Source organism: Mus musculus, chromosome 10, assembly GCF_000001635.26.
Source record: "Mus musculus strain C57BL/6J chromosome 10, GRCm38.p6 C57BL/6J".
Classification (NCBI taxonomy): Eukaryota; Metazoa; Chordata; class Mammalia; order Rodentia; family Muridae; genus Mus; species Mus musculus.
This window is the reverse complement of record NC_000076.6, coordinates 18,363,400-18,377,610: the sequence shown is the minus strand read 5'-3', so window position 1 is coordinate 18,377,610 and position 14,211 is coordinate 18,363,400. Positions and strand designations below refer to the sequence as shown.

At 45.6% G+C, this 14,211-nt stretch overlaps 1 protein-coding gene across 4 annotated transcripts in view; it reads right to left on the bottom strand.

Moving 5' to 3' along the window:
- The window catches only part of Nhsl1 (NHS-like 1), a 216,228-nt gene that overhangs the window by 156,282 nt on the left and 45,735 nt on the right, over positions 1 to 14,211 (bottom strand). The window lies entirely within an intron of this gene.

The following is a 14,211-nucleotide window of genomic DNA, read 5'->3' as shown; positions in this document are numbered from 1 at the left end:
ATTTTCCAGAATGTTTTATCAAAAAGTAGGGAAGGCCTTCTCAATGCTTTAGAGGCTCACCATCCAAGCCAAGAGATGCTGAGGTCCATTGTAACATCCAGTCTCATGGCGTCAAGGACCAAATAAACTCTATCTCCACACACTTCATCTGGGTATCTTCCCCAGAAAAACAGCTTTGCATGTCCTTTACATGCTTTGCAATCAAAATATGTTCTCACAACAATTCTATAACATCCTAAAACTCTTAGGCTAGATGCTCTCCTAGTTTGCACTTAAGTCCACAGCCTTTTTTTTTTTTTTTTTCTCCCAAGACAGGGTTTCTCTGTATAACCCTGGCTGTCCTGGAACTCACTTGTAGACCAGGCTGGCCTCGAATTCAGAAATCCACCTGCCTCTGCCTCCCGAGTGCTGGGATTAAAGGCGTGCACCACCACCACCCGGCTTAATCCAGATCTTGAGGTTATAGAAGACACATCTTTAGTCTGGGCTACACCTTCTGTTGGAAGCCTATCTAAGGACATGGAAGAAGGAAGGTTCTTCTCTGTGCCTGCTTGCCCCAGCCTTGCAAGCACATCCATAGCTCACTGGCAGTGGAGCCTCCTTTGTCAGAATTCCAGCACACAGAGAGGAACACCTGGGACACTTGGCCTTGTGGGACCAAGCAACAACTAGATTCTTGAACTTTCTATTCATAGTTAGCCATTGTTGAAGTAGTTGGACTGTAGCCTGTAACTCATTCCAATAAATTCCATATATATATATATATATATATATATATATATATATATATATATATATATATATGTATATATATGAGAGAAAGAGAGAGAGCGAGCCTGACTGAAGGCTAGCACCATGTCTCTCATGTGTTCTACAAGGCCCTCCAAGGTAAAAGTTCAGTCCATTTCACAGATCCCTGCATGCCAACCACTTAGCCCAGTGTCCCTAGCCTCTGTGTCCCCAGCCCACACCATGCCACTTATTGCCCCTGTAACTTTTGTGACTGGTGGGGTTCTGCCCAGCTTGCATTTGGCTTAGTCACTCCTGTGCTTTCATGAGCTCTGAGAGGAGAATCTCCTGTAGGAGCAAGTGCCCCAGGCATCCATTACTACCCGTCTCTTTATACAATGCTCTACACTGCTGAAGGGATCCCTCTTCTTTAACTCTTTCCCATCTCATCCTTTGTACCTCTAGAAGCTAACATGCGTGACATTCACAAGTGCTAAGTAATACATTCATTTATTCATTCATTAAGTGCAAGTCAGAGCCTAACATAAAGAACAATGGTAGTCAGTTTCCCTCACTCCAGAGCCTGACTCCAGTGCTCTGAAGATTATTTCTAAATAAACCTAAATTATTTCCAAATAGACCTAAATATTTCTATGTATAAGTGAAATATAAATATATTTTAAATGTAAACAAACATACAAGAAAGGAGGAAAACAGAATTATTCATACAGTTCGGCACTGAAACAAAGCTGATGGCAAGCCACTTCCCTAGTTCATCAACAAAAGGGGACACAAATCCTACAGCACAGCTTCTGAGTTTGCAGACTCAATATTGGGCAACCTCCTCTGAAGCAGAGTTGAAAGTGATATGACAACTGCCAGGGTTAAAATCCTGACGCTCTAAGGTTTTTGGGTTTTTTTTTTTGTTGTTGTTGTTTTGTTTTTTTGTTTTTCTTCTACTGTGCATCAAAGCTTGGGAAAAACAACTTGAAAAAACAAGTTGGTTGGCATGAAAGAAAGCAAGAGCAAGCATTAGAACAAAAGCTGGAGGGAAGCTGGTGTGACACCTGCAGCATCCGTGCTGGCCACCACTGCAGGTGGAGGCTCTGGCTGGCCTCTCCCCACCCTGCCAGCGTTAGAGTTAAAGGCTAAGCTGCCCCAGGACAGCTACTCAAAGGGAACATATTTAGGAGTCCAGATGGAAAGTCTGTAATGCCTTTCATAATCCTCTGAAACCAGTCCCAACATCACACAAAGCAGATGCCAACCGTATCTGGCAAGAGGACAGAGGATGCCTCCTCTAGACCTAGGAGGTAGGTCCTCCTGGGAGCTGCTGTGGCTTTCCCAAGCATCCTAACCAGAGGGCCTCTGCTTTCCTAAGGCATGGAGAAGCTGATCTTCCACCCCCTAAGCCTCCTTCACTGTCTAGCCACAGAACGCAGCAGGACCGCCCAGCAGGGCACATGGCTCCACAACACTGAAGCCCAACAAAGGGGACTCCAGGCAGAGAAAATGCTTTGTGTAAGCACATATTTTAGCTCAGGAGAAAAGAAAGCTTCTTAAATGGGGCTTTAGCTTGTTTGAAAGGCACTAACATGTCTGCCCATCAGAAAGTCATGAAAACTGCTTTGAATGGCATGTTTTTCCTACCAAGCCATGTCTGAGATAAAAGAAGCCAGTTTTCAACAACAAAGCAGTCTGAAGGCTTCCATCTTAACACCAAAAATCTAAACAAACAAAACACAAAACAAAAAAACTGTTAATGCACAGATGTAGAAAATTTTGACCTTACAAAAAATAGCTAATTTTCAAGTTCCATATATTGTTTAAAAAGTTGGAATTTTCATGTATGCTTCAATGAAACGAACTCAAAAAAGTTGGCCGTCTCTCTGAAACAGGCATTCTCTACACTGAAAGTCTCATTTGTACTTTGTCTAGTTAACATTTCCTTAGAAAACTCCTAATCTGCCTTTATGCCCAAGAAACTGCAGTTACTTTTTGAAAAGGGTGACTGGGCCAAAACCCAAGCCGAATTGTCCTTCAAATGCCACTGTAGTCCAAATTCTACAAATAAATAAAGTAAAAAAAAAAAAAAATGAATGAACGACCCAGAACTTATTCCATCAAATATATAATACAGGACAAGGAAAATGGCTCAGCAGAAAAGGAAACTTGTCACCTTTTGATAAGATCAGATCAATCCCCAGAATCCTCGTGGTAGAAGGAAAATGCCACTTCTACAAGCCGTCCTCTTCCAAATGCCACCTCCACACATAGGCCATTGTATGCACACACCCACACACATAATACATAAATGTAATAAAAAACAAACTTAAAAATAAACAAGACACAATAGAGATGAGCTGAAACCTCCTTTCTAGAAGAGAAGAAACGTGGAACCTGGGAAAGACATTCACATGATAATATTTCCTTCAATACCACAGTCCTCCTCCATGATCCTTGACAGGTATTAGAAGATATTAGGCATGTATAAAAAATGATGGCTTTCAGAAGCCCAGGAAACTATATGCAAATTACGTACATGAACAGCAGCAATGGCAACAAACTAAGTGCTTTGCAAAGGGGACAAAATGTGTGCTCATAACCTAGAACAGTTTAAAATAATGAATAAGTATAAGAGCATATACATGTGGCAACAGTTAAAGAAATAAGGCCATGAACAGAGAGAACAAGGTGTGGGACATATGAGGATTGTTAGAAGGAGAAAGGAGAATGGTGTAGTTAAATTTTAAGTTTAACAACAAAGAGAAGTGTTCTTAAAATAAGTATAGACATATCAGTAAACAATGGTCTTCAAGGTAAATTGTTCTAGTAAAAGCAGAGCATTATATGACACATAGCATCATTGTATATGCGGGTCTACAGATAATTTCCATGGGTAAATACAAATGCACAGAAGAAAATCTAGAAAGATACATGCTAGAGTAAAAAGATGTTACCTTTGCAAAGGGGACTATGAAGGGACATGCTACCCTTGAGCTCACCCACGGAGCTACATCCCCAGCACATAATGCTGAACATTTTCACACAGAGTGGATGGATGGATGGATGGATGGATGGATGGATGGATGGATGGATGGATGGGTGGATGGATGATGGATGGATGGATGGATGGATGGATGGATGGATGAATGGGTGGGTGGGTGGATGGACAGGTGGATGGGTGGGTGGATGGATGGATGGATGGGTGGGTGGGTGGATGGATGGGTGGGTGGACAGGTAGATGGATGATATTTACCTTCCAATCACTGTCCCTTTTAGCCTCACACAGTAGCATTTACCTTTTATTTGTGAACTTCAAAAACGCATCACACAGGGCTGCCAGCCAGACAAGGTGGGACATGCCTGTAATCCCAGCAATTAGGACGGCGAATCAAGGCAATCATGACTTTAAGATGAACCTTGACTGCACTGGGACTCCCTGTCTCAAAAATAAAGAGCTACATATCAAAGAGTTGGTTTGTGGTGTCTAAACAGAACTAAATATAAATTATTTAAAATAAATCTTCCTTGCTAATTAGTTGTATTTAGAAGCCACTTGCTTGAAAGGGATACCTACTTTAAAGGAGGGTTCAGAGACACTACTTTCAGTATTTACCAGGCCAAAGGGCATTCATGTCCTCACAAGAAGTAACCTAGGTTTATACCTGCATTCATTAAAACTGATAGCCAAGCCGGGCGTGGTGGCGCACGCCTTTAATCCCAGCACTCAGGAGGCAGAGAGAGGCAGATTTCTGAGTTCGAGGCCAGCCTGGTCTACAGAGTGAGTTCCAGGACAGCTAGGACTATACAGAAAAAACAATACAAAAAAGAAAAAGAAAAAAAAAAAACAAAAACAAAAAACTGATAGCCAGTGCAGTCAGAAGTAAATTCACAGTGAATCTGGAGACATCACTATACCTTTAAATGGAGCCTGCTATCAGTAAGTATAGTAAGCTGTATCGGTGGGGCTGACAGTTCCTGTTGAACTCAACACAGGCCAAAACACTAGCTTTTGTTGGTGCAAAGCTTACAAGACCCAGCATATGTTTCAAGTCTCATCCTGAGAAAGTTTTCCTTGTTTCTGGTTGAGGTGGAGTTTAAGATGCCGTCATCTAGCTTCCTGGCTTTCCCCACAGTAAGAATCACTGAGTACTGTAAACTGTGAGCACAGCACTCCTGGGATGGCCACCACAGATAGGAAATACAGTGCCTCGGTGCCCAATGATGAGCCACGTCCCCCTGCTGACAAATCCAGGCAAAGGCCTTCCTTCTGTCTCATTAACTTGGAATGGAGGTGGACAGCCAGGACAGCTGGGGAGGCAATGTGGGCCTAAGAACTGCTTCAGGAGGAGAACACAGCCAGGGGAGGCCTGGAAACTCTACAGATTCACCGCAAAGCCATGAATCTGCCTTCCCAGCATGGATAACGGCCTGCCCTTATATCCAGTCTTCAGAGTTGATGGGGCTCTCACTGCCAGTGCCCCAGGTGCCCCGAGATGCCTCTGTAGTGAGAGAGGATAGGCCTGAGCCAGCAGGAGAACAGAAAAGTAGAGCAGAGAAAAGCAAACTGTGGCTCCCTTATAGGAATGAGTTCCCAGCAGGGCTTGTCATTCAAACGAAGGCTAATTATGTCCCAAACAGCCACATTCAAGGTCAACAACAGTTACAACAGCAGGGGCAGGTTTGCCCATCCACTGTTCCATTCCTGAGTCTTCCGTGGTACTGGGGGAAACGATAATATACCCACTCTTAAAACGGCATTCCCCTTCCTCCCTTATAGACAAGGCCACGTGACACGGACTGGCCAATGAGACATCAGCGGCAATGGAAGGGGAGTCTTACACATCCTCCTGAGGACTGGCTGCTACTCCCGTCTGACTTTCTTCTTCCTGCCTAGCCCCCGCGAGTGCTGCTGAAGGCCAAGGGTTCTCCTGTAACTGTGGGTGGCAGGGATACACTAGTGACGGCAGAGAAAACACCAGAATCCGCTGATAGCTTCGTAAAACTGGAAAAATCTGAATCAGCGGTGTTTAGAGTCTATGTAGCTGGGGAGAGACTAAAGGGTGTGTTGGGCAGCCAAGTCTTGTTCCTGGGAGCTCATCCCCTGAATCCTTAGCTACCTACCCCATCAGGGAGCTGCTGCTCACGGAAGAAACCGAGGTATGGGAAACTCAAACAGCATACCCTAGACCACTAAACTAGGATGTCAGGTCACTCAGTTTGACTTGCAGCTCTGAGAAAGAGTCAGCCTAGCCCTCCTCTGTATCACAAAGGGACCCCAAGTCCCTGGGCTTGGCAGGATGGTTACAGTTTCTTTCTAGCCAAGGGAGCTTTACAGCCCAAGCCCTTCAGACACACACAGACAGACACACAGACACACACACACACAGACACACACACACAGACACACACAGACACACACACACAGGCACACACACACACACACACACACACACACACGGTGCACCCAACATCTGAGGCCCTCTTGCATGTTTAAAACATTTACGTTTCTAACATCAAAACTCCGCTACAGCCGCAGCCTCACAACATGGATTTGCTGAGCACCGGAGTCAGTGAAACACACACAGCGCAGTCAAGAATTTCCACTCTGCTAAGAGGAATCCACCGCACGGATAGTACGGGCTGATGAGAGAGTACCGGGGTGAGGGAGAGGGTAGGGGTAAAGTTCATTCAATACACCCCCCTTCCCAGTATTCAGGAAAGCCTTTAGCCGTGCAGGGCACTCCTGCCCGTCTGGATGAAGCAGCCTATGAGGTTCACAGACAACTCGAGAACCAGGGAGGAGAGGCCCCAAACAGGTCTCACTAGATCTCTGGAATGCCCGAAAACAATCTGCACAAACACCCCCTCCCACCACGGCTATGAGAAAAGTCTAGGAAAACAGCCTGGTCTGGTAGAAGCAGGTCACAGAGACAAGTCACCGGTCTCTGTTCTGAGAACTGTGAGTCAGTCGGGGGCAGAGGTTAATCTGCCAGCCAGCGGTGAGACCAGGGGAGGTATGACAAGTAGGGCTCCTTTCTGGGGGGGGTGGGGGGGGTGAGGCAGCTTCAGCAGGACCCCAGGCATCAGGCAGCTCTCCTGGGAACAGCAGGGGCAGGAAGCCATGGCCAGTTTGTAGCCACAGCTTTGAAGGACAGTTGACCTTTAGCACAAGTAAATAGATATGTAAATCATAATTAAATAGAAAAGTAGGCGGGGCGAGCTAAGCATTACAGGACCTGGGGGCAGGTGGGGAAGCCTGGAGGCTGGGAAGGGAGCAGGGGCCACAGGGAGGTGAGTGAAGCTTACGTGTCCTGGGGACGACAGAAAAAGGATGACTCTAGCAGGGGAAAGGTCAAGGAAACAGGTGTGTGAAGTCGCCCTGTGTTCTTGCTGCTGCAGGAGAACCAATGGCACAGGGCACTGGGCAACCTGCATTCTTCAACTGCCTCCCTGAAGCTAACTGTCCCTCCCACACTCACTGAAAGGACAGACAGACACACAGACAGACATGAGCACCGAGTGCGCGCACATACACACACACACACACACACACACACACACACACACACGGCACCATTACCATTCAAAGGCAGCAGACACACTTCTCATTGGCTTGTCTACTTATTATTAGCCTCACCCTTCCATATTTGTTTACAGAACAAATACTGTTTTCTAGAACCCAAGTCCTCTGGGTCGAGAACAGGTGAGGGAGTAAGGCACATTTGCAAAGCAAACAGACTGTAGGAAACGCTACGAAGATTAGGAACTAATGTCATGGCTGAACTTGTCAGGCACATTGCAGAGCTGTGGGGTCCGGCTTCCTTTGTTCCAGAATAGTGATCAGCTCTCAGCAACTGCCCTGTAGCCATGCGGCATAGTGAACGTCTAGGAGGTGATGGTGGCACTCTCACATCAATGGCTGTCACTGCTACAGAAGTTCTGAGTCCGACCACCAGCATCGGATTTCTTCTCATGAAGCCTTCAGCCCACCAAAGGCCTCTGACTAAAACCGTGGTGATGAAGAACTGGACACAAACAGAAAGGATGCTGGTACAGGACCATTGTTCTAGTACTAGGAGAGCTGAGGCAGATGATGTCTGGAGTCCAGGGTCAGTCTAGACAACATAATTTAACCCTGCCTGTTAAAACCGAACAGAGACACAGCTACTGTGTTGGGTGTCTGTGAATCCAAGTATCTGAGAGACAAGAGGCAGGAATATCGCATGGCTGAGGCCAGCTTGGGCTACACAGGGTGAAGTCATCCCAGGAACTGAGAGAAAAGCTGGGAGAAAGGAGAGGGAGGGAGGAAATTAGCAAATTCAACGCTTAGGTCTATACTGATGCTGATGTCACTAACAACTACGTACGGATGGAAACTGGAGGCCGTCTGTCTGCTGCTCAGAAAACCTCTGTAGACATCTGCGAACTATAGGAGGGACACCTGTTGGGTCGGTCTCTCCTCGCAGTACAACAGCCACCCAAGGAAATGTGCTTAAGAGAGATGCACTCAGTCCCAGGTTCAGGACAGACGCTCCAACTCAGTGGGCAAGAGTACTGCTCCAACACACAGATTTGGGGAAAATTCCTCCAATGGCCTTCTGACAGTCAAAAGCCGGTGACAAACTATCTTCTTCAACTGCCAAAGCCCCTCAGCTTTGTGAGCCCATCCCCCATCATGCTGGTGAGAGAGGAGGCGGGGTTGATTGACGATTGAGATCAAGACTGTAGTACATGTGCCCAAAAAGAAAAAGAAAAAGAAAAAGAAAAGAGAGAGAGAGAGAGAGAGAGAGAGAACACTTATGATACAAACAAAAGGGTCCTTCATAGGAAGAGAGTCATCAGGCAAACTATCGTTCTACAGAGGACAGAAGAAAAGTAACTCGCAACCTTAAATGATATGAAGCAGGTCAGATGAACAAGACCAGCCAACATAGGAGGCCGTAACACAAGCTGTACGTTGAAATGTCTATAAACGCGGTCTAGCATTTCTCTCCTGTGTCATTTCTGAGGGCCCTACACTGTAACAGATGTAGGGTCTATAAAACAGTGGCAGGTCCCTGGAAGGACTCTATCAGAACTGAATTTCTGACCCAGTTGTACCCATCTCTTCTACTTTGACTTCAGACTTTCCTGGAGTTCTGTCAGGTAAACATGGAGTCAGCCACCAGAGGAGGGGAGCAGTAGCCTCATGTGTGCCCTGGGTCTGTCTATCTGGGCGGTGTTTGTATGGTTAGGGCTTTTTGACAACTCTGGTCTAGAACTTACTCAGGCCCTGCACCTTGTAACTGCTAAGTCCTCTTTCTAGCAAGTGAACTCGCTCGAAGTCATAATGTTTCTCTTCTTTCCCTCCAGTTCTTTGAGAACAGGTTAGCACCGTGAATGTGCTGGCTCGGTGGTATCCGACCATTCTGTAGACACTGCCAAGCCAGACTCTGGTTCCTAAGGGGAATAGCCCTGCTGAGGCCGGTTCCCCTCCCGCCTCCAACCTCTGCCCAGGCTTGTGTCCCTGCACAGCCTTGTTGATAGGGAGTACAGGTTGAAGACTATCTTCTCCCGTGTTGACCGCTCACATGATCGCTGGCACTGAAGTGTCCAAATTATTTCATTTGACTTCTTAGTCCACAAATTAATGTATAATCTGGGAAGGAAATACCTGTAAGCTGCCATCCAAGCCTGCCCAATGGGTCTGCCCAAATTAATTCAAGACTAGAGTTAGCTCTGGGACCCAAACTCCTTCAGGTAGAAAGTCAATACAAGAACCCCTTCCCTCTCAGGGCACAGGCATAAAACAGCCCAGTCATTTTCTCACACTTGCTACTGTTAGATCTGCTAACTATGTAGCCTGTGAATTTTGCTAAGACACTAGGAACACTTGACATTCCTGTGTAAAGAAAAAGCCTTAACTAAGTGTTAAAAATTTTTAAAACACCTTTCTATGTTCATTGGAACTGATGGTCCAATTCTGTGTGCTAAGAAATTATAATCTTACAAATTTTCAACATTCATTGATATTGCTTATATAATCAAAGAAAGTTTATAAAAATTGAATTTTCCTGTTAGTGCTCAACTTTAAAATGTCAAATATGTTTTAGAGAAAAAGAAATACAATTATGACCTAAGAATACCAAAATCATTTGTTACTCCCCAGTATTGTTCATTCCTGAGTGCGCTCTTCTGTCTCTCTCTCTCTGTCTCTGTCTGTCTGTCTCTCTCTCTCTCTCTAACACACACACACACACACACACACACACACACACAGATCTATTTCTGTGTACTCACTCATGGTAGCAATTATTACAAAAGCTACTGTGATAATGGGATTTTCTTCTAACAATCTAAAAGGCCTTAAATCAGGCAAACAGACAATAAGAAAATGATTTGTGTGAAACCAAGCTTTACAACAGGAAAAAAATGAACATACTCGCCAATTATATATTTTTCCAATTTTCATTAGTGGAACACAATTTCTTCCTCCCAAAATAAACAAGTTTCTCTTACAAGATTCTAAACTGCAAAGCCCTATAAACGGCATATGTTGATTACTCTTTTCAAAGCCATCTTTCAAAGACATAATTATATCCTTGGACGAGTGTCTCAATGTGTGTTTTCAATATTCTAGAAGGGAAATAACTCATTTGACGTTGTAACCAATGCCATTTTTATAATCAATTTTACTTGGGCCACATTGCTGACAGCAATTCTTAAAAACGGTTTAATATTTGTCCAACTGTATAAATATGCTTAAGCTGAAAAAAAAAGCAACGTGGAACTTGATCAACCCTTTTCTTTTCCATGAGGAAAGCACGGGGACTGACTGTCAGGGAGGTGAAAAGCTAAGGACCCACCTACATTTTAAAAGAGAGAGACCCGGAAAACCTACTCAAGTCAGCTGAGAGCTTAAAGCAGCCAACTGACTGGATAACGGGAACTGGGTTCCACCATTCCTCGGGAGATTGGCATCTCTCCCCAGTACCATCTTCCACCCTTCGCTGCCTTCTCAGCCGCTCTGGATCCAGCTGAATTTTAATCAGAGTCAAAGCAGCCAGAATACAAGAAACTCAGCCAAGAATAAAAGGACAATCAAGAAAAGAGCTCACTATTTTCAAGAAAACATCTTTTGCGGAGTTCTGGGCTCCCAGAAGTCAGGCCAAAACAGAGACAAACTGCCCCTGCATGAGGACAAACAGGCTTGCGTTCTGCCCGAGGGGACAGCAAGACACTTCCTCTCCTCTTTGTGCCATCTGTTTTCAGAAAGTTAAAACACACATTCACACTCACTTCAGAATGGTTGATCTGCCTGGAGATGCGGCAAAACTCAGGTTGGGAAGTCAAGAACCTAAAGAAATCTGTGTATTTTTTATATAGGTTTTGTTTTTTGTTTTTTTTTTTATTAATTATATGTAAGTACACTGTAGCTGTCTTCAGACGAACCTGAAGAGGGCATCAGATCTCATTACGGGTGGTTGTGAGCCACCATGTGGTTGTTGGGATTTGAACTTCAGACCTTCGGAAGAGCAGTCGGGTGCTCTTACCCACTGAGCCATCTCACCAGCCTGAAATCTGTGTATTTACTTACTCATTAGTGAACATCTGCAGAATGTCAGATTAACTTTCTCCACCTGGGAGCAATTATTAAAATCTTATAAACTATTGAAAGATAAAATAATCTAAATGAGAGCAGGGAATACACTGTATTTCACTCACCACAAAATGTATCTCCCACAACAGAACTTTTCTCATCAGACGATTAAAAGGCAAGTGCAGACATCCTTGAGGAGAGACACCTACATCCTTATAAACAACTTTATATACAAACTTAATTAAGCTGCTCGGTTTTTGGTCTGAAATGTTGCATGTCATGTGAATACCTGGTAGGTTTCCATCAGCTCTTCCTGATTTCTCACCTGTCAGCCTCACGAGGGTGTACAGACCACAGCCCCACAAAGAACTGCCAACAGCCCCATCTTTGAGCTTTCTGCGCTATCATGCCAACTGGTGCAGCACCACACATTTTTATGGCCACGTCCCCATTCTGAATAGCCTCAGAACATATCCATATAACACTCTTACTGTAAGGCTTTGTCTTACAGCACCTTGCTCAGGTCCTGTTATACCATCCATGGTAGACATGGAACTGCTGGATAAGTCCATTGGCTTTACAAAGTGGGGGAGCTGGTACGTGAAGAGAAGCTGCACTCTTGTCTTTAGCTAAGCTAGGGCAGCCGAACTTCTACCACGATGACTCAGTACTTCTTAATCTGCTCACGAGGACTGTCAACATCCCTGCCACATGGGAGGCATAAATCCACCATTTACTGGTTGGTAAGACTGAAGCCATCTTCAATACCTGCCCCACCTATGAGCATGAGCTCATGAATCACTAGACTGAATTACCTAACTTCCACGTGGTGGCACTCACCTGTACTAACGACTATCTGAGAGACAGGCAGGCAAGTTGTGAGATGAAGACCAACATGGGAAACATTTAAGAAGAGGCACAGTACAGAGAGGGAGATATGGCAAGAGGGAAGAAAAGAGGAAGGAAAAAGAGAAGGGATGGATTCCAATGGCCCTAGTGGATGCCTAAAGTCATGGTAGGAACCCAATCATACATAGACCATGTTTTTCCCATATTCACATACCTGTGATAAAGTGTGACATACCTGTGATAAAGTGTGACATATCTACAAGCTCAGCAGCAGCTAAGTAACCAAAATAATTGTAACAATATATCCCGGTAGAACGTATATGTGACCGTACCTTCTCTATATAGATCAAAAAAAAGATCTTACATTTACTTACCTTTAAGTAAGTGTGTGTGTGTGTGTGTATGTGTGTGTGTGTGTGTGATATCATGTGCATACACTGTCCTCAGGACATCAGATTCCCCTGGAACTGAAGTACATTTGCCATGTGGGTGCTGGGAACTGAACCTGGGTCCCCTACGAGCAACAAGTGCTCTTAACCACTCTCTGATACCTCAAAAAATACTTTTAAGGGAATGTATTCTCACTGTTGCTCAGCCCAGCCCCAAATGTGTTCCCTCTTCACCCAGCCTCCCAGGCAACTGGGACCACAGGTGCACGGCATGGTACCCAGCTTTCAAACACCTATTGCACTGTCCCTGCCCTGTTCTTGGGATGACGTAAGACGATACAAGACTTGCAAGGCAAAATGGACTTCAGTGAATCACAGCAATATGGCACAGTGTGAGGCTCCTACAGAAGAGTTACTTGAACCTAAGAGCGGTGGTGCCATAGCACGCAATCCAAAGATCCAGGCAGGAATGTGACTAGAGGGAGGATACCACAGCATATACATATATTGGAAAGGGTGGGACTGAGAAAGGCAGCCTGCTTTCTGGTTGAACTAGGTTTAAGCCCCAGAGACCTGGCAGATAATTCTGCAAGGGATGCAAGGAAGTTTGCCACGCTTCCAGACACCAGGCTCCTGACGTGTGGCCCCAGCTCCATAATTCTGTGACCATCAGTCACACAGGGCAACGCCCCAAGCTCCTGGTATTCTGTCTGGACTCTACCCTCACAGATACCTGGCATGCTACTCCCTACATTTACCTGGCTATTGCCAAGTAGGCCTGGTCCACTATAAAAAGGGCTACTTCCCCCCCCTCTTCCCTCTCTTACTCCTGCTTCCAGCTTGCTTCTCTCATGCCCTCTTGTCCCCCCCCCCCGAATTCCCTTCCCCCCTCTCTCCATGTGGCCATGGCCGGCCTCTACTTCCCTATTCTCTCCCTCTCTCTGCCTTTCTACAATAAAGGCCCTAAAACCATGGCCTCTTCTCATCTGGATCCGCTGTGCTGGTGCAATGGAGCAGGCCTTCCCCTAACAGGCTTCCCTGTGCTCTCAGACACGGTTTCCACAGAACAAGCTAAAGACTCTCCTCCCAGCGGGACCCAGCCTGAGCTCTCTCCTCCTGCCCTCTTCCTTTCAGGTCCTGGGCTAGAGCCCGCCCTCAGACCCCAACTCCATTCTCAGCTCTGCTCCGTCTGCAGTGCCCAAGAGTCTGAGAACCTGTCATCCTTGGCCTCTGTGCAGGCCCGGGACCCTGAGCCAATTCCAGAAAGTCCACAGGGACCTCAGACTGCGCTTCCCCACCCCCAGAGCAGGGTCCCACGGCTTCTCACAGCCCGACACAGCCGCCCGGCAGCACATGGGGTCTACGCAGTTGCAAACAGACTTCCCATGTCCCACCTCGCCTAGTGCAGGACACCATTCTAACCCACAAGAAAGGAGTGGCATGAGGGTCTTCAGTCAGAACAGAACAAAATTTGTTGTTTGAAAATACATATTTGGGGGTTAGGGATTTAGCCCAGTGGTAGAGCCCAACAAGCTCAAGGGCCTAGGTTCAGTCCTTAGCTCTGAGGGGGAAACAAGCGCATAGTTCTAAAGACTAAATAATTTGTACGCAAAGATCTACACAATTTTTATTTGCTGTAAGTTATTCTTTAGTAAAAGT